General features: G+C 45.1%; 14 non-coding genes across 14 annotated transcripts; all 14 read left to right on the top strand.

Annotated features, from left to right (window-relative positions):
* The first annotated feature begins 329 nt into the window (after positions 1-329).
* On the top strand, positions 330-520 carry LOC141208871 (U2 spliceosomal RNA). Its single transcript, XR_012279083.1, has one exon. It is a non-coding gene; the product is annotated as a U2 spliceosomal RNA (small nuclear RNA).
* A 1,121-nt stretch (positions 521-1,641) lies between these two features.
* On the top strand, positions 1,642-1,832 carry LOC141208870 (U2 spliceosomal RNA). The gene has a single exon (XR_012279082.1). It is a non-coding gene; the product is annotated as a U2 spliceosomal RNA (small nuclear RNA).
* A 1,124-nt stretch (positions 1,833-2,956) lies between these two features.
* LOC141209869 (U2 spliceosomal RNA) lies at positions 2,957-3,147 on the top strand. The gene has a single exon (XR_012280058.1). It is a non-coding gene; the product is annotated as a U2 spliceosomal RNA (small nuclear RNA).
* A 1,124-nt stretch (positions 3,148-4,271) lies between these two features.
* Positions 4,272-4,462, top strand: LOC141209868 (U2 spliceosomal RNA). Its single transcript, XR_012280057.1, has one exon. It is a non-coding gene; the product is annotated as a U2 spliceosomal RNA (small nuclear RNA).
* Positions 4,463-5,582: 1,120 nt separating this feature from the next.
* Positions 5,583-5,773, top strand: LOC141208868 (U2 spliceosomal RNA). Its single transcript, XR_012279080.1, has one exon. It is a non-coding gene; the product is annotated as a U2 spliceosomal RNA (small nuclear RNA).
* Positions 5,774-6,893: 1,120 nt separating this feature from the next.
* Positions 6,894-7,084, top strand: LOC141208867 (U2 spliceosomal RNA). Its single transcript, XR_012279079.1, has one exon. It is a non-coding gene; the product is annotated as a U2 spliceosomal RNA (small nuclear RNA).
* Positions 7,085-8,205: 1,121 nt separating this feature from the next.
* LOC141210019 (U2 spliceosomal RNA) lies at positions 8,206-8,396 on the top strand. The gene has a single exon (XR_012280200.1). It is a non-coding gene; the product is annotated as a U2 spliceosomal RNA (small nuclear RNA).
* A 1,125-nt stretch (positions 8,397-9,521) lies between these two features.
* LOC141208866 (U2 spliceosomal RNA) lies at positions 9,522-9,712 on the top strand. The gene has a single exon (XR_012279078.1). It is a non-coding gene; the product is annotated as a U2 spliceosomal RNA (small nuclear RNA).
* Positions 9,713-10,832: 1,120 nt separating this feature from the next.
* Positions 10,833-11,023, top strand: LOC141210451 (U2 spliceosomal RNA). Its single transcript, XR_012280619.1, has one exon. It is a non-coding gene; the product is annotated as a U2 spliceosomal RNA (small nuclear RNA).
* Positions 11,024-12,146: 1,123 nt separating this feature from the next.
* LOC141208865 (U2 spliceosomal RNA) lies at positions 12,147-12,337 on the top strand. Its single transcript, XR_012279077.1, has one exon. It is a non-coding gene; the product is annotated as a U2 spliceosomal RNA (small nuclear RNA).
* Positions 12,338-13,460: 1,123 nt separating this feature from the next.
* LOC141208864 (U2 spliceosomal RNA) lies at positions 13,461-13,651 on the top strand. The gene has a single exon (XR_012279076.1). It is a non-coding gene; the product is annotated as a U2 spliceosomal RNA (small nuclear RNA).
* Positions 13,652-14,771: 1,120 nt separating this feature from the next.
* Positions 14,772-14,962, top strand: LOC141208863 (U2 spliceosomal RNA). The gene has a single exon (XR_012279075.1). It is a non-coding gene; the product is annotated as a U2 spliceosomal RNA (small nuclear RNA).
* Positions 14,963-16,082: 1,120 nt separating this feature from the next.
* Positions 16,083-16,273, top strand: LOC141208862 (U2 spliceosomal RNA). Its single transcript, XR_012279074.1, has one exon. It is a non-coding gene; the product is annotated as a U2 spliceosomal RNA (small nuclear RNA).
* Positions 16,274-17,383: 1,110 nt separating this feature from the next.
* On the top strand, positions 17,384-17,574 carry LOC141208861 (U2 spliceosomal RNA). The gene has a single exon (XR_012279073.1). It is a non-coding gene; the product is annotated as a U2 spliceosomal RNA (small nuclear RNA).
* Positions 17,575-17,953: the final 379 nt, after the last annotated feature.

The following is a 17,953-nucleotide window of genomic DNA, read 5'->3' as shown; positions in this document are numbered from 1 at the left end:
AGCAGGAGAGGTAATTAATCAGCAACCCTCCTGCTAAGGGTAGACAGCTGCTCGTTCCACCCCCCCCCCGCCTTAATTGGTTCTCCTCCCTTCCAACGGTGTTGAGGCGGGTGGGAACAGCCGGGGGTTGAGGGTACTGTGCTAAAAGAGGTGGAGTTATGCAGATCTAAAACGCGTGGATTGCAGCAGCAGCAAGCCGAAAAGTGCAGGCATGTGAGGGATCTAGAGGTTGACAGCATGTCTTCTTAACGGGAGTCCAGGTGGCCATCTCCACAAATGGACTTTTCAGAATCCTTGGGTGGCACCGTAGTCGGAAACCAATTCTGGTTATCGCTTCTCGGCCTTTTGGCTAAGATCAAGTGTAGTATCTGTTCTTATCAGTTTAATATCTGATACGTCCCCTATCTGGGGACCATATATTAAATGGATTTTTAGAACAGGGAGATGGAAAAAGAGCTTGCTCTGTCCACTCCACGCATTGACCTGGTATTGCAGTATCTCCAGGACCGGTGCACCCCTTCTTTAATGCAGTTTCTAAAATCAGAAAGAATTGAATTCAATGCTTTTTGTTCATTTTGCTTGTTTGTCGGATTTTGGGATGGACTCTTTGGCTTTGCTTTTCTTCTCCTCATTGGATTTTTCATGTTAAAAGTTGCAGAAGCCAGATGACAAGCTCATTTTGGTTCAACTTCAGCAACTGTGCATTGCATTGCCATGTAATGTAATGTAATGCAATGCTATCTATCTAGCTCTCCCTCTATACTTCCTTTTGGATAAACAGACATATTAGGCAAGCATTTTGGAGCTTTCACCTAAATAACTACAGGTGGTGAGATAAGCTGCACAATATAATTGACCTTTCAGTATATTGTTGCACACACACCATCTATTTAGCAAATGCCCTTGTTATCAACAGCAGCCTTTTAAACTCACCTGAGCTAACAGGTATGTGAGCTGGTTACTCTGCTGCGCTTAAAATTTCTTTTTTGGTTTGCTACAATGCCTTTTCTGAAACGTTGTCTCCCTCTGCTGGAACACTGACTTCTTTCATTTAATGCCTGCAGACTATAAAAGAGAAACCAACCCAAAAAGTTTGGTTGATTAGTCTGTGGCATTCTTTTAAACTGTTGCTTATGGCGGTCTCTGTGAGCTTCTCAGTGACATTCAGCCATCCAGGTATCCCGCCTGCAGTAGACGGAATGTGGCAATGGAACGCTGGCTGCGCGTGTCATAATAGGCTCTGAGCCTTTATATACCTGCGCACAGCAGCAGCCACCTTCAGTCTGCTGCTGGACAGCCAGCAGCAGCAGCAGCAGGAGAGGTAATTAATCAGCAACCCTCCTGCTAAGGGTAGACAGCTGCTCGTTCCACCCCCCCCCCCGCCTTAATTGGTTCTCCTCCCTTCCAACGGTGTTGAGGCGGGTGGGAACAGCCGGGGGTTGAGGGTACTGTGCTAAAAGAGGTGGAGTTATGCAGATCTAAAACGCGTGGATTGCAGCAGCAGCAAGCCGAAAAGTGCAGGCATGTGAGGGATCTAGAGGTTGACAGCATGTCTTCTTAACGGGAGTCCAGGTGGCCATCTCCACAAATGGACTTTTCAGAATCCTTGGGTGGCACCGTAGTCGGAAACCAATTCTGGTTATCGCTTCTCGGCCTTTTGGCTAAGATCAAGTGTAGTATCTGTTCTTATCAGTTTAATATCTGATACGTCCCCTATCTGGGGACCATATATTAAATGGATTTTTAGAACAGGGAGATGGAAAAAGAGCTTGCTCTGTCCACTCCACGCATTGACCTGGTATTGCAGTATCTCCAGGACCGGTGCACCCCTTCTTTAATGCAGTTTCTAAAATCAGAAAGAATTGAATTCAATGCTTTTTGTTCATTTTGCTTGTTTGTCGGATTTTGGGATGGACTCTTTGGCTTTGCTTTTCTTCTCCTCATTGGATTTTTCATGTTAAAAGTTGCAGAAGCCAGATGACAAGCTCATTTTGGTTCAACTTCAGCAACTGTGCATTGCATTGCCATGTAATGTAATGTAATGCAATGCTATCTATCTAGCTCTCCCTCTATACTTCCTTTTGGATAAACAGACATATTAGGCAAGCATTTTGGAGCTTTCACCTAAATAACTACAGGTGGTGAGATAAGCTGCACAATATAATTGACCTTTCAGTATATTGTTGCACACACACCATCTATTTAGCAAATGCCCTTGTTATCAACAGCAGCCTTTTAAACTCACCTGAGCTAACAGGTATGTGAGCTGGTTACTCTGCTGCGCTTAAAATTTCTTTTTTGGTTTGCTACAATGCCTTTTCTGAAACGTTGTCTCCCTCTGCTGGAACACTGACTTCTTTCATTTAATGCCTGCAGACTATAAAAGAGAAACCAACCCAAAAAGTTTGGTTGATTAGTCTGTGGCATTCTTTTAAACTGTTGCTTATGGCGGTCTCTGTGAGCTTCTCAGTGACATTCAGCCATCCAGGTATCCCGCCTGCAGTAGACGGAATGTGGCAATGGAACGCTGGCTGCGCGTGTCATAATAGGCTCTGAGCCTTTATATACCTGCGCACAGCAGCAGCCACCTTCAGTCTGCTGCTGGACAGCCAGCAGCAGCAGCAGCAGGAGAGGTAATTAATCAGCAACCCTCCTGCTAAGGGTAGACAGCTGCTCGTTCCACTTCCCCCCCCCCCGCCTTAATTGGTTCTCCTCCCTTCCAACGGTGTTGAGGCGGGTGGGAACAGCCGGGGGTTGAGGGTACTGTGCTAAAAGAGGTGGAGTTATGCAGATCTAAAACGCGTGGATTGCAGCAGCAGCAAGCCGAAAAGTGCAGGCATGTGAGGGATCTAGAGGTTGACAGCATGTCTTCTTAACGGGAGTCCAGGTGGCCATCTCCACAAATGGACTTTTCAGAATCCTTGGGTGGCACCGTAGTCGGAAACCAATTCTGGTTATCGCTTCTCGGCCTTTTGGCTAAGATCAAGTGTAGTATCTGTTCTTATCAGTTTAATATCTGATACGTCCCCTATCTGGGGACCATATATTAAATGGATTTTTAGAACAGGGAGATGGAAAAAGAGCTTGCTCTGTCCACTCCATGCATTGACCTGGTATTGCAGTATCTCCAGGACCGGTGCACCCCTTCTTTAATGCAGTTTCTAAAATCAGAAAGAATTGAATTCAATGCTTTTTGTTCATTTTGCTTGTTTGTCGGATTTTGGGATGGACTCTTTGGCTTTGCTTTTCTTCTCCTCATTGGATTTTTCATGTTAAAAGTTGCAGAAGCCAGATGACAAGCTCATTTTGGTTCAACTTCAGCAACTGTGCATTGCATTGCCATGTAATGTAATGTAATGCAATGCTATCTATCTAGCTCTCCCTCTATACTTCCTTTTGGATAAACAGACATATTAGGCAAGCATTTTGGAGCTTTCACCTAAATAACTACAGGTGGTGAGATAAGCTGCACAATATAATTGACCTTTCAGTATATTGTTGCACACACACCATCTATTTAGCAAATGCCCTTGTTATCAACAGCAGCCTTTTAAACTCACCTGAGCTAACAGGTATGTGAGCTGGTTACTCTGCTGCGCTTAAAATTTCTTTTTTGGTTTGCTACAATGCCTTTTCTGAAACGTTGTCTCCCTCTGCTGGAACACTGACTTCTTTCATTTAATGCCTGCAGACTATAAAAGAGAAACCAACCCAAAAAGTTTGGTTGATTAGTCTGTGGCATTCTTTTAAACTGTTGCTTATGGCGGTCTCTGTGAGCTTCTCAGTGACATTCAGCCATCCAGGTATCCCGCCTGCAGTAGACGGAATGTGGCAATGGAACGCTGGCTGCGCGTGTCATAATAGGCTCTGAGCCTTTATATACCTGCGCACAGCAGCAGCCACCTTCAGTCTGCTGCTGGACAGCCAGCAGCAGCAGCAGCAGGAGAGGTAATTAATCAGCAACCCTCCTGCTAAGGGTAGACAGCTGCTCGTTCCACTTCCCCCCCCCCCGCCTTAATTGGTTCTCCTCCCTTCCAACGGTGTTGAGGCGGGTGGGAACAGCCGGGGGTTGAGGGTACTGTGCTAAAAGAGGTGGAGTTATGCAGATCTAAAACGCGTGGATTGCAGCAGCAGCAAGCCGAAAAGTGCAGGCATGTGAGGGATCTAGAGGTTGACAGCATGTCTTCTTAACGGGAGTCCAGGTGGCCATCTCCACAAATGGACTTTTCAGAATCCTTGGGTGGCACCGTAGTCGGAAACCAATTCTGGTTATCGCTTCTCGGCCTTTTGGCTAAGATCAAGTGTAGTATCTGTTCTTATCAGTTTAATATCTGATACGTCCCCTATCTGGGGACCATATATTAAATGGATTTTTAGAACAGGGAGATGGAAAAAGAGCTTGCTCTGTCCACTCCATGCATTGACCTGGTATTGCAGTATCTCCAGGACCGGTGCACCCCTTCTTTAATGCAGTTTCTAAAATCAGAAAGAATTGAATTCAATGCTTTTTGTTCATTTTGCTTGTTTGTCGGATTTTGGGATGGACTCTTTGGCTTTGCTTTTCTTCTCCTCATTGGATTTTTCATGTTAAAAGTTGCAGAAGCCAGATGACAAGCTCATTTTGGTTCAACTTCAGCAACTGTGCATTGCATTGCCATGTAATGTAATGTAATGCAATGCTATCTATCTAGCTCTCCCTCTATACTTCCTTTTGGATAAACAGACATATTAGGCAAGCATTTTGGAGCTTTCACCTAAATAACTACAGGTGGTGAGATAAGCTGCACAATATAATTGACCTTTCAGTATATTGTTGCACACACACCATCTATTTAGCAAATGCCCTTGTTATCAACAGCAGCCTTTTAAACTCACCTGAGCTAACAGGTATGTGAGCTGGTTACTCTGCTGCGCTTAAAATTTCTTTTTTGGTTTGCTACAATGCCTTTTCTGAAACGTTGTCTCCCTCTGCTGGAACACTGACTTCTTTCATTTAATGCCTGCAGACTATAAAAGAGAAACCAACCCAAAAAGTTTGGTTGATTAGTCTGTGGCATTCTTTTAAACTGTTGCTTATGGCGGTCTCTGTGAGCTTCTCAGTGACATTCAGCCATCCAGGTATCCCGCCTGCAGTAGACGGAATGTGGCAATGGAACGCTGGCTGCGCGTGTCATAATAGGCTCTGAGCCTTTATATACCTGCGCACAGCAGCAGCCACCTTCAGTCTGCTGCTGGACAGCCAACAGCAGCAGCAGCAGGAGAGGTAATTAATCAGCAACCCTCCTGCTAAGGGTAGACAGCTGCTCGTTCCACCCCCCCCCCGCCTTAATTGGTTCTCCTCCCTTCCAACGGTGTTGAGGCGGGTGGGAACAGCCGGGGGTTGAGGGTACTGTGCTAAAAGAGGTGGAGTTATGCAGATCTAAAACGCGTGGATTGCAGCAGCAGCAAGCCGAAAAGTGCAGGCATGTGAGGGATCTAGAGGTTGACAGCATGTCTTCTTAACGGGAGTCCAGGTGGCCATCTCCACAAATGGACTTTTCAGAATCCTTGGGTGGCACCGTAGTCGGAAACCAATTCTGGTTATCGCTTCTCGGCCTTTTGGCTAAGATCAAGTGTAGTATCTGTTCTTATCAGTTTAATATCTGATACGTCCCCTATCTGGGGACCATATATTAAATGGATTTTTAGAACAGGGAGATGGAAAAAGAGCTTGCTCTGTCCACTCCACGCATTGACCTGGTATTGCAGTATCTCCAGGACCGGTGCACCCCTTCTTTAATGCAGTTTCTAAAATCAGAAAGAATTGAATTCAATGCTTTTTGTTCATTTTGCTTGTTTGTCGGATTTTGGGATGGACTCTTTGGCTTTGCTTTTCTTCTCCTCATTGGATTTTTCATGTTAAAAGTTGCAGAAGCCAGATGACAAGCTCATTTTGGTTCAACTTCAGCAACTGTGCATTGCATTGCCATGTAATGTAATGTAATGCAATGCTATCTATCTAGCTCTCCCTCTATACTTCCTTTTGGATAAACAGACATATTAGGCAAGCATTTTGGAGCTTTCACCTAAATAACTACAGGTGGTGAGATAAGCTGCACAATATAATTGACCTTTCAGTATATTGTTGCACACACACCATCTATTTAGCAAATGCCCTTGTTATCAACAGCAGCCTTTTAAACTCACCTGAGCTAACAGGTATGTGAGCTGGTTACTCTGCTGCGCTTAAAATTTCTTTTTTGGTTTGCTACAATGCCTTTTCTGAAACGTTGTCTCCCTCTGCTGGAACACTGACTTCTTTCATTTAATGCCTGCAGACTATAAAAGAGAAACCAACCCAAAAAGTTTGGTTGATTAGTCTGTGGCATTCTTTTAAACTGTTGCTTATGGCGGTCTCTGTGAGCTTCTCAGTGACATTCAGCCATCCAGGTATCCCGCCTGCAGTAGACGGAATGTGGCAATGGAACGCTGGCTGCGCGTGTCATAATAGGCTCTGAGCCTTTATATACCTGCGCACAGCAGCAGCCACCTTCAGTCTGCTGCTGGACAGCCAGCAGCAGCAGCAGCAGGAGAGGTAATTAATCAGCAACCCTCCTGCTAAGGGTAGACAGCTGCTCGTTCCACCCCCCCCCCGCCTTAATTGGTTCTCCTCCCTTCCAACGGTGTTGAGGCGGGTGGGAACAGCCGGGGGTTGAGGGTACTGTGCTAAAAGAGGTGGAGTTATGCAGATCTAAAACGCGTGGATTGCAGCAGCAGCAAGCCGAAAAGTGCAGGCATGTGAGGGATCTAGAGGTTGACAGCATGTCTTCTTAACGGGAGTCCAGGTGGCCATCTCCACAAATGGACTTTTCAGAATCCTTGGGTGGCACCGTAGTCGGAAACCAATTCTGGTTATCGCTTCTCGGCCTTTTGGCTAAGATCAAGTGTAGTATCTGTTCTTATCAGTTTAATATCTGATACGTCCCCTATCTGGGGACCATATATTAAATGGATTTTTAGAACAGGGAGATGGAAAAAGAGCTTGCTCTGTCCACTCCACGCATTGACCTGGTATTGCAGTATCTCCAGGACCGGTGCACCCCTTCTTTAATGCAGTTTCTAAAATCAGAAAGAATTGAATTCAATGCTTTTTGTTCATTTTGCTTGTTTGTCGGATTTTGGGATGGACTCTTTGGCTTTGCTTTTCTTCTCCTCATTGGATTTTTCATGTTAAAAGTTGCAGAAGCCAGATGACAAGCTCATTTTGGTTCAACTTCAGCAACTGTGCATTGCATTGCCATGTAATGTAATGTAATGCAATGCTATCTATCTAGCTCTCCCTCTATACTTCCTTTTGGATAAACAGACATATTAGGCAAGCATTTTGGAGCTTTCACCTAAATAACTACAGGTGGTGAGATAAGCTGCACAATATAATTGACCTTTCAGTATATTGTTGCACACACACCATCTATTTAGCAAATGCCCTTGTTATCAACAGCAGCCTTTTAAACTCACCTGAGCTAACAGGTATGTGAGCTGGTTACTCTGCTGCGCTTAAAATTTCTTTTTTGGTTTGCTACAATGCCTTTTCTGAAACGTTGTCTCCCTCTGCTGGAACACTGACTTCTTTCATTTAATGCCTGCAGACTATAAAAGAGAAACCAACCCAAAAAGTTTGGTTGATTAGTCTGTGGCATTCTTTTAAACTGTTGCTTATGGCGGTCTCTGTGAGCTTCTCAGTGACATTCAGCCATCCAGGTATCCCGCCTGCAGTAGACGGAATGTGGCAATGGAACGCTGGCTGCGCGTGTCATAATAGGCTCTGAGCCTTTATATACCTGCGCACAGCAGCAGCCACCTTCAGTCTGCTGCTGGACAGCCAGCAGCAGCAGCAGCAGGAGAGGTAATTAATCAGCAACCCTCCTGCTAAGGGTAGACAGCTGCTCGTTCCACCCCCCCCCCCGCCTTAATTGGTTCTCCTCCCTTCCAACGGTGTTGAGGCGGGTGGGAACAGCCGGGGGTTGAGGGTACTGTGCTAAAAGAGGTGGAGTTATGCAGATCTAAAACGCGTGGATTGCAGCAGCAGCAAGCCGAAAAGTGCAGGCATGTGAGGGATCTAGAGGTTGACAGCATGTCTTCTTAACGGGAGTCCAGGTGGCCATCTCCACAAATGGACTTTTCAGAATCCTTGGGTGGCACCGTAGTCGGAAACCAATTCTGGTTATCGCTTCTCGGCCTTTTGGCTAAGATCAAGTGTAGTATCTGTTCTTATCAGTTTAATATCTGATACGTCCCCTATCTGGGGACCATATATTAAATGGATTTTTAGAACAGGGAGATGGAAAAAGAGCTTGCTCTGTCCACTCCACGCATTGACCTGGTATTGCAGTATCTCCAGGATCGGTGCACCCCTTCTTTAATGCAGTTTCTAAAATCAGAAAGAATTGAATTCAATGCTTTTTGTTCATTTTGCTTGTTTGTCGGATTTTGGGATGGACTCTTTGGCTTTGCTTTTCTTCTCCTCATTGGATTTTTCATGTTAAAAGTTGCAGAAGCCAGATGACAAGCTCATTTTGGTTCAACTTCAGCAACTGTGCATTGCATTGCCATGTAATGTAATGTAATGCAATGCTATCTATCTAGCTCTCCCTCTATACTTCCTTTTGGATAAACAGACATATTAGGCAAGCATTTTGGAGCTTTCACCTAAATAACTACAGGTGGTGAGATAAGCTGCACAATATAATTGACCTTTCAGTATATTGTTGCACACACACCATCTATTTAGCAAATGCCCTTGTTATCAACAGCAGCCTTTTAAACTCACCTGAGCTAACAGGTATGTGAGCTGGTTACTCTGCTGCGCTTAAAATTTCTTTTTTGGTTTGCTACAATGCCTTTTCTGAAACGTTGTCTCCCTCTGCTGGAACACTGACTTCTTTCATTTAATGCCTGCAGACTATAAAAGAGAAACCAACCCAAAAAGTTTGGTTGATTAGTCTGTGGCATTCTTTTAAACTGTTGCTTATGGCGGTCTCTGTGAGCTTCTCAGTGACATTCAGCCATCCAGGTATCCCGCCTGCAGTAGACGGAATGTGGCAATGGAACGCTGGCTGCGCGTGTCATAATAGGCTCTGAGCTTTTATATACCTGCGCACAGCAGCAGCCACCTTCAGTCTGCTGCTGGACAGCCAGCAGCAGCAGCAGCAGGAGAGGTAATTAATCAGCAACCCTCCTGCTAAGGGTAGACAGCTGCTCGTTCCACCCCCCCCCCCCCCCGCCTTAATTGGTTCTCCTCCCTTCCAACGGTGTTGAGGCGGGTGGGAACAGCCGGGGGTTGAGGGTACTGTGCTAAAAGAGGTGGAGTTATGCAGATCTAAAACGCGTGGATTGCAGCAGCAGCAAGCCGAAAAGTGCAGGCATGTGAGGGATCTAGAGGTTGACAGCATGTCTTCTTAACGGGAGTCCAGGTGGCCATCTCCACAAATGGACTTTTCAGAATCCTTGGGTGGCACCGTAGTCGGAAACCAATTCTGGTTATCGCTTCTCGGCCTTTTGGCTAAGATCAAGTGTAGTATCTGTTCTTATCAGTTTAATATCTGATACGTCCCCTATCTGGGGACCATATATTAAATGGATTTTTAGAACAGGGAGATGGAAAAAGAGCTTGCTCTGTCCACTCCACGCATTGACCTGGTATTGCAGTATCTCCAGGACCGGTGCACCCCTTCTTTAATGCAGTTTCTAAAATCAGAAAGAATTGAATTCAATGCTTTTTGTTCATTTTGCTTGTTTGTCGGATTTTGGGATGGACTCTTTGGCTTTGCTTTTCTTCTCCTCATTGGATTTTTCATGTTAAAAGTTGCAGAAGCCAGATGACAAGCTCATTTTGGTTCAACTTCAGCAACTGTGCATTGCATTGCCATGTAATGTAATGTAATGCAATGCTATCTATCTAGCTCTCCCTCTATACTTCCTTTTGGATAAACAGACATATTAGGCAAGCATTTTGGAGCTTTCACCTAAATAACTACAGGTGGTGAGATAAGCTGCACAATATAATTGACCTTTCAGTATATTGTTGCACACACACCATCTATTTAGCAAATGCCCTTGTTATCAACAGCAGCCTTTTAAACTCACCTGAGCTAACAGGTATGTGAGCTGGTTACTCTGCTGCACTTAAAATTTCTTTTTTGGTTTGCTACAATGCCTTTTCTGAAACGTTGTCTCCCTCTGCTGGAACACTGACTTCTTTCATTTAATGCCTGCAGACTATAAAAGAGAAACCAACCCAAAAAGTTTGGTTGATTAGTCTGTGGCATTCTTTTAAACTGTTGCTTATGGCGGTCTCTGTGAGCTTCTCAGTGACATTCAGCCATCCAGGTATCCCGCCTGCAGTAGACGGAATGTGGCAATGGAACGCTGGCTGCGCGTGTCATAATAGGCTCTGAGCCTTTATATACCTGCGCACAGCAGCAGCCACCTTCAGTCTGCTGCTGGACAGCCAGCAGCAGCAGCAGCAGGAGAGGTAATTAATCAGCAACCCTCCTGCTAAGGGTAGACAGCTGCTCGTTCCACCCCCCCCCCGCCTTAATTGGTTCTCCTCCCTTCCAACGGTGTTGAGGCGGGTGGGAACAGCCGGGGGTTGAGGGTACTGTGCTAAAAGAGGTGGAGTTATGCAGATCTAAAACGCGTGGATTGCAGCAGCAGCAAGCCGAAAAGTGCAGGCATGTGAGGGATCTAGAGGTTGACAGCATGTCTTCTTAACGGGAGTCCAGGTGGCCATCTCCACAAATGGACTTTTCAGAATCCTTGGGTGGCACCGTAGTCGGAAACCAATTCTGGTTATCGCTTCTCAGCCTTTTGGCTAAGATCAAGTGTAGTATCTGTTCTTATAAGTTTAATATCTGATACGTCCCCTATCTGGGGACCATATATTAAATGGATTTTTAGAACAGGGAGATGGAAAAAGAGCTTGCTCTGTCCACTCCACGCATTGACCTGGTATTGCAGTATCTCCAGGACCGGTGCACCCCTTCATTAATGCAGTTTCTAAAATCAGAAAGAATTGAATTCAATGCTTTTTGTTCATTTTGCTTGTTTGTCGGATTTTGGGATGGACTCTTTGGCTTTGCTTTTCTTCTCCTCATTGGATTTTTCATGTTAAAAGTTGCAGAAGCCAGATGACAAGCTCATTTTGGTTCAACTTCAGCAACTGTGCATTGCATTGCCATGTAATGTAATGTAATGCAATGCTATCTATCTAGCTCTCCCTCTATACTTCCTTTTGGATAAACAGACATATTAGGCAAGCATTTTGGAGCTTTCACCTAAATAACTACAGGTGGTGAGATAAGCTGCACAATATAATTGACCTTTCAGTATATTGTTGCACACACACCATCTATTTAGCAAATGCCCTTGTTATCAACAGCAGCCTTTTAAACTCACCTGAGCTAACAGGTATGTGAGCTGGTTACTCTGCTGCGCTTAAAATTTCTTTTTTGGTTTGCTACAATGCCTTTTCTGAAACGTTGTCTCCCTCTGCTGGAACACTGACTTCTTTCATTTAATGCCTGCAGACTATAAAAGAGAAACCAACCCAAAAAGTTTGGTTGATTAGTCTGTGGCATTCTTTTAAACTGTTGCTTATGGCGGTCTCTGTGAGCTTCTCAGTGACATTCAGCCATCCAGGTATCCCGCCTGCAGTAGACGGAATGTGGCAATGGAACGCTGGCTGCGCGTGTCATAATAGGCTCTGAGCCTTTATATACCTGCGCACAGCAGCAGCCACCTTCAGTCTGCTGCTGGACAGCCAGCAGCAGCAGCAGCAGGAGAGGTAATTAATCAGCAACCCTCCTGCTAAGGGTAGACAGCTGCTCGTTCCACCCCCCCCCCCCCGCCTTAATTGGTTCTCCTCCCTTCCAACGGTGTTGAGGCGGGTGGGAACAGCCGGGGGTTGAGGGTACTGTGCTAAAAGAGGTGGAGTTATGCAGATCTAAAACGCGTGGATTGCAGCAGCAGCAAGCCGAAAAGTGCAGGCATGTGAGGGATCTAGAGGTTGACAGCATGTCTTCTTAACGGGAGTCCAGGTGGCCATCTCCACAAATGGACTTTTCAGAATCCTTGGGTGGCACCGTAGTCGGAAACCAATTCTGGTTATCGCTTCTCGGCCTTTTGGCTAAGATCAAGTGTAGTATCTGTTCTTATCAGTTTAATATCTGATACGTCCCCTATCTGGGGACCATATATTAAATGGATTTTTAGAACAGGGAGATGGAAAAAGAGCTTGCTCTGTCCACTCCACGCATTGACCTGGTATTGCAGTATCTCCAGGACCGGTGCACCCCTTCTTTAATGCAGTTTCTAAAATCAGAAAGAATTGAATTCAATGCTTTTTGTTCATTTTGCTTGTTTGTCGGATTTTGGGATGGACTCTTTGGCTTTGCTTTTCTTCTCCTCATTGGATTTTTCATGTTAAAAGTTGCAGAAGCCAGATGACAAGCTCATTTTGGTTCAACTTCAGCAACTGTGCATTGCATTGCCATGTAATGTAATGTAATGCAATGCTATCTATCTAGCTCTCCCTCTATACTTCCTTTTGGATAAACAGACATATTAGGCAAGCATTTTGGAGCTTTCACCTAAATAACTACAGGTGGTGAGATAAGCTGCACAATATAATTGACCTTTCAGTATATTGTTGCACACACACCATCTATTTAGCAAATGCCCTTGTTATCAACAGCAGCCTTTTAAACTCACCTGAGCTAACAGGTATGTGAGCTGGTTACTCTGCTGCGCTTAAAATTTCTTTTTTGGTTTGCTACAATGCCTTTTCTGAAACGTTGTCTCCCTCTGCTGGAACACTGACTTCTTTCATTTAATGCCTGCAGACTATAAAAGAGAAACCAACCCAAAAAGTTTGGTTGATTAGTCTGTGGCATTCTTTTAAACTGTTGCTTATGGCGGTCTCTGTGAGCTTCTCAGTGACATTCAGCCATCCAGGTATCCCGCCTGCAGTAGACGGAATGTGGCAATGGAACGCTGGCTGCGCGTGTCATAATAGGCTCTGAGCCTTTATATACCTGCGCACAGCAGCAGCCACCTTCAGTCTGCTGCTGGACAGCCAGCAGCAGCAGCAGCAGGAGAGGTAATTAATCAGCAACCCTCCTGCTAAGGGTAGACAGCTGCTCGTTCCACCCCCCCCCCCCCGCCTTAATTGGTTCTCCTCCCTTCCAATGGTGTTGAGGCGGGTGGGAACAGCCGGGGGTTGAGGGTACTGTGCTAAAAGAGGTGGAGTTATGCAGATCTAAAACGCGTGGATTGCAGCAGCAGCAAGCCGAAAAGTGCAGGCATGTGAGGGATCTAGAGGTTGACAGCATGTCTTCTTAACGGGAGTCCAGGTGGCCATCTCCACAAATGGACTTTTCAGAATCCTTGGGTGGCACCGTAGTCGGAAACCAATTCTGGTTATCGCTTCTCGGCCTTTTGGCTAAGATCAAGTGTAGTATCTGTTCTTATCAGTTTAATATCTGATACGTCCCCTATCTGGGGACCATATATTAAATGGATTTTTAGAACAGGGAGATGGAAAAAGAGCTTGCTCTGTCCACTCCACGCATTGACCTGGTATTGCAGTATCTCCAGGACCGGTGCACCCCTTCTTTAATGCAGTTTCTAAAATCAGGAAGAATTGAATTCAATGCTTTTTGTTCATTTTGCTTGTTTGTCGGATTTTGGGATGGACTCTTTGGCTTTGCTTTTCTTCTCCTCATTGGATTTTTCATGTTAAAAGTTGCAGAAGCCAGATGACAAGCTCATTTTGGTTCAACTTCAGCAACTGTGCATTGCATTGCCATGTAATGTAATGTAATGCAATGCTATCTATCTAGCTCTCCCTCTATACTTCCTTTTGGATAAACAGACATATTAGGCAAGCATTTTGGAGCTTTCACCTAAATAACTACAGGTGGTGAGATAAGCTGCACAATATAATTGACCTTTCAGTATATTGTTGCACACACACCATCTATTTAGCAAATGCCCTTGTTATCAACAGCAGCCTTTTAAACTCACCTGAGCTAACAGGTATGTGAGCTGGTTACTCTGCTGCGCTTAAAATTTCTTTTTTGGTTTGCTACAATGCCTTTTCTGAAACGTTGTCTCCCTCTGCTGGAACACTGACTTCTTTCATTTAATGCCTGCAGACTATAAAAGAGAAACCAACCCAAAAAGTTTGGTTGATTAGTCTGTGGCATTCTTTTAAACTGTTGCTTATGGCGGTCTCTGTGAGCTTCTCAGTGACATTCAGCCATCCAGGTATCCCGCCTGCAGTAGACGGAATGTGGCAATGGAACGCTGGCTGCGCGTGTCATAATAGGCTCTGAGCCTTTATATACCTGCGCACAGCAGCAGCCACCTTCAGTCTGCTGCTGGACAGCCAGCAGCAGCAGCAGCAGGAGAGGTAATTAATCAGCAACCCTCCTGCTAAGGGTAGACAGCTGCTCGTTCCACCCCCCCCCCGCCTTAATTGGTTCTCCTCCCTTCCAACGGTGTTGAGGCGGGTGGAAACAGCCGGGGGTTGAGGGTACTGTGCTAAAAGAGGTGGAGTTATGCAGATCTAAAACGCGTGGATTGCAGCAGCAGCAAGCCGAAAAGTGCAGGCATGTGAGGGATCTAGAGGTTGACAGCATGTCTTCTTAACGGGAGTCCAGGTGGCCATCTCCACAAATGGACTTTTCAGAATCCTTGGGTGGCACCGTAGTCGGAAACCAATTCTGGTTATCGCTTCTCGGCCTTTTGGCTAAGATCAAGTGTAGTATCTGTTCTTATCAGTTTAATATCTGATACGTCCCCTATCTGGGGACCATATATTAAATGGATTTTTAGAACAGGGAGATGGAAAAAGAGCTTGCTCTGTCCACTCCACGCATTGACCTGGTATTGCAGTATCTCCAGGACCGGTGCACCCCTTCTTTAATGCAGTTTCTAAAATCAGAAAGAATTGAATTCAATGCTTTTTGTTCATTTTGCTTGTTTGTCGGATTTTGGGATGGACTCTTTGGCTTTGCTTTTCTTCTCCTCATTGGATTTTTCATGTTAAAAGTTGCAGAAGCCAGATGACAAGCTCATTTTGGTTCAACTTCAGCAACTGTGCATTGCATTGCCATGTAATGTAATGTAATGCAATGCTATCTATCTAGCTCTCCCTCTATACTTCCTTTTGGATAAACAGACATATTAGGCAAGCATTTTGGAGCTTTCACCTAAATAACTACAGGTGGTGAGATAAGCTGCACAATATAATTGACCTTTCAGTATATTGTTGCACACACACCATCTATTTAGCAAATGCCCTTGTTATCAACAGCAGCCTTTTAAACTCACCTGAGCTAACAGGTATGTGAGCTGGTTACTCTGCTGCGCTTAAAATTTCTTTTTTGGTTTGCTACAATGCCTTTTCTGAAACGTTGTCTCCCTCTGCTGGAACACTGACTTCTTTCATTTAATGCCTGCAGACTATAAAAGAGAAACCAACCCAAAAAGTTTGGTTGATTAGTCTGTGGCATTCTTTTAAACTGTTGCTTATGGCGGTCTCTGTGAGCTTCTCAGTGACATTCAGCCATCCAGGTATCCCGCCTGCAGTAGACGGAATGTGGCAATGGAACGCTGGCTGCGCGTGTCATAATAGGCTCTGAGCCTTTATATACCTGCGCACAGCAGAAGCCACCTTCAGTCTGCTGCTGGACAGCCAGCAGCAGCAGCAGCAGGAGAGGTAATTAATCAGCAACCCTCCTGCTAAGGGTAGACAGCTGCTCGTTCTACCCCCCCCCCGCCTTAATTGGTTCTCCTCCCTTCCAACGGTGTTGAGGCGGGTGGGAACAGCCGGGGGTTGAGGGTACTGTGCTAAAAGAGGTGGAGTTATGCAGATCTAAAACGCGTGGATTGCAGCAGCAGCAAGCCGAAAAGTGCAGGCATGTGAGGGATCTAGAGGTTGACAGCATGTCTTCTTAACGGGAGTCCAGGTGGCCATCTCCACAAATGGACTTTTCAGAATCCTTGGGTGGCACCGTAGTCGGAAACCAATTCTGGTTATCGCTTCTCGGCCTTTTGGCTAAGATCAAGTGTAGTATCTGTTCTTATCAGTTTAATATCTGATACGTCCCCTATCTGGGGACCATATATTAAATGGATTTTTAGAACAGGGAGATGGAAAAAGAGCTTGCTCTGTCCACTCCACGCATTGACCTGGTATTGCAGTATCTCCAGGACCGGTGCACCCCTTCTTTAATGCAGTTTCTAAAATCAGAAAGAATTGAATTCAATGCTTTTTGTTCATTTTGCTTGTTTGTCGGATTTTGGGATGGACTCTTTGGCTTTGCTTTTCTTCTCCTCATTGGATTTTTCATGTTAAAAGTTGCAGAAGCCAGATGACAAGCTCATTTTGGTTCAACTTCAGCAACTGTGCATTGCATTGCCATGTAATGTAATGTAATGCAATGCTATCTATCTAGCTCTCCCTCTATACTTCCTTTTGGATAAACAGACATATTAGGCAAGCATTTTGGAGCTTTCACCTAAATAACTACAGGTGGTGAGATAAGCTGCACAATATAATTGACCTTTCAGTATATTGTTGCACACACACCATCTATTTAGCAAATGCCCTTGTTATCAACAGCAGCCTTTTAAACTCACCTGAGCTGGTTACTCTGCTGCGCTTAAAATTTCTTTTTTGGTTTGCTACAATGCCTTTTCTGAAACGTTGTCTCCCTCTGCTGGAACACTGACTTCTTTCATTTAATGCCTGCAGACTATAAAAGAGAAACCAACCCAAAAAGTTTGGTTGATTAGTCTGTGGCATTCTTTTAAACTGTTGCTTATGGCGGTCTCTGTGAGCTTCTCAGTGACATTCAGCCATCCAGGTATCCCGCCTGCAGTAGACGGAATGTGGCAATGGAACGCTGGCTGCGCGTGTCATAATAGGCTCTGAGCCTTTATATACCTGCGCACAGCAGCAGCCACCTTCAGTCTGCTGCTGGACAGCCAGCAGCAGCAGCAGCAGGAGAGGTAATTAATCAGCAACCCTCCTGCTAAGGGTAGACAGCTGCTCGTTCCACCCCCCCCCCCCCCCCGCCTTAATTGGTTCTCCTCCCTTCCAACGGTGTTGAGGCGGGTGGGAACAGCCGGGGGTTGAGGGTACTGTGCTAAAAGAGGTGGAGTTATGCAGATCTAAAACGCGTGGATTGCAGCAGCAGCAAGCCGAAAAGTGCAGGCATGTGAGGGATCTAGAGGTTGACAGCATGTCTTCTTAACGGGAGTCCAGGTGGCCATCTTCACAAATGAACTTTTCAGAATCCTTGGGTGGCACCGTAGTCGGAAACCAATTCTGGTTATCGCTTCTCGGCCTTTTGGCTAAGATCAAGTGTAGTATCTGTTCTTATCAGTTTAATATCTGATACGTCCCCTATCTGGGGACCATATATTAAATGGATTTTTAGAACAGGGAGATGGAAAAAGAGCTTGCTCTGTCCACTCCACGCATTGACCTGGTATTGCAGTATCTCCAGGACCGGTGCACCCCTTCTTTAATGCAGTTTCTAAAATCAGAAAGAATTGAATTCAATGCTTTTTGTTCATTTTGCTTGTTTGTCCGATTTTGGGATGGACTCTTTGGCTTTGCTTTTCTTCTCCTCATTGGATTTTTCATGTTAAAAGTTGCAGAAGCCAGATGACAAGCTCATTTTGGTTCAACTTCAGCAACTGTGCATTGCATTGCCATGTAATGTAATGTAATGCAATGCTATCTATCTAGCTCTCCCTCTATACTTCCTTTTGGATAAACAGACATATTAGGCAAGCATTTTGGAGCTTTCACCTAAATAACTACAGGTGGTGAGATAAGCTGCACAATATAATTGACCTTTCAGTATATTGTTGCACACACACCATCTATTTAGCAAAT

Source organism: Phyllobates terribilis, unplaced genomic scaffold (assembly GCF_046119375.1).
Source record: "Phyllobates terribilis strain yellow unplaced genomic scaffold, ASM4611937v1 Scaffold_169__1_contigs__length_4117513, whole genome shotgun sequence".
NCBI lineage: Eukaryota > Metazoa > Chordata > Amphibia > Anura > Dendrobatidae > Phyllobates > Phyllobates terribilis.
Note: the sequence above shows the minus strand (reverse complement) of the source record. Positions and strands in the feature narration are given on the sequence as shown.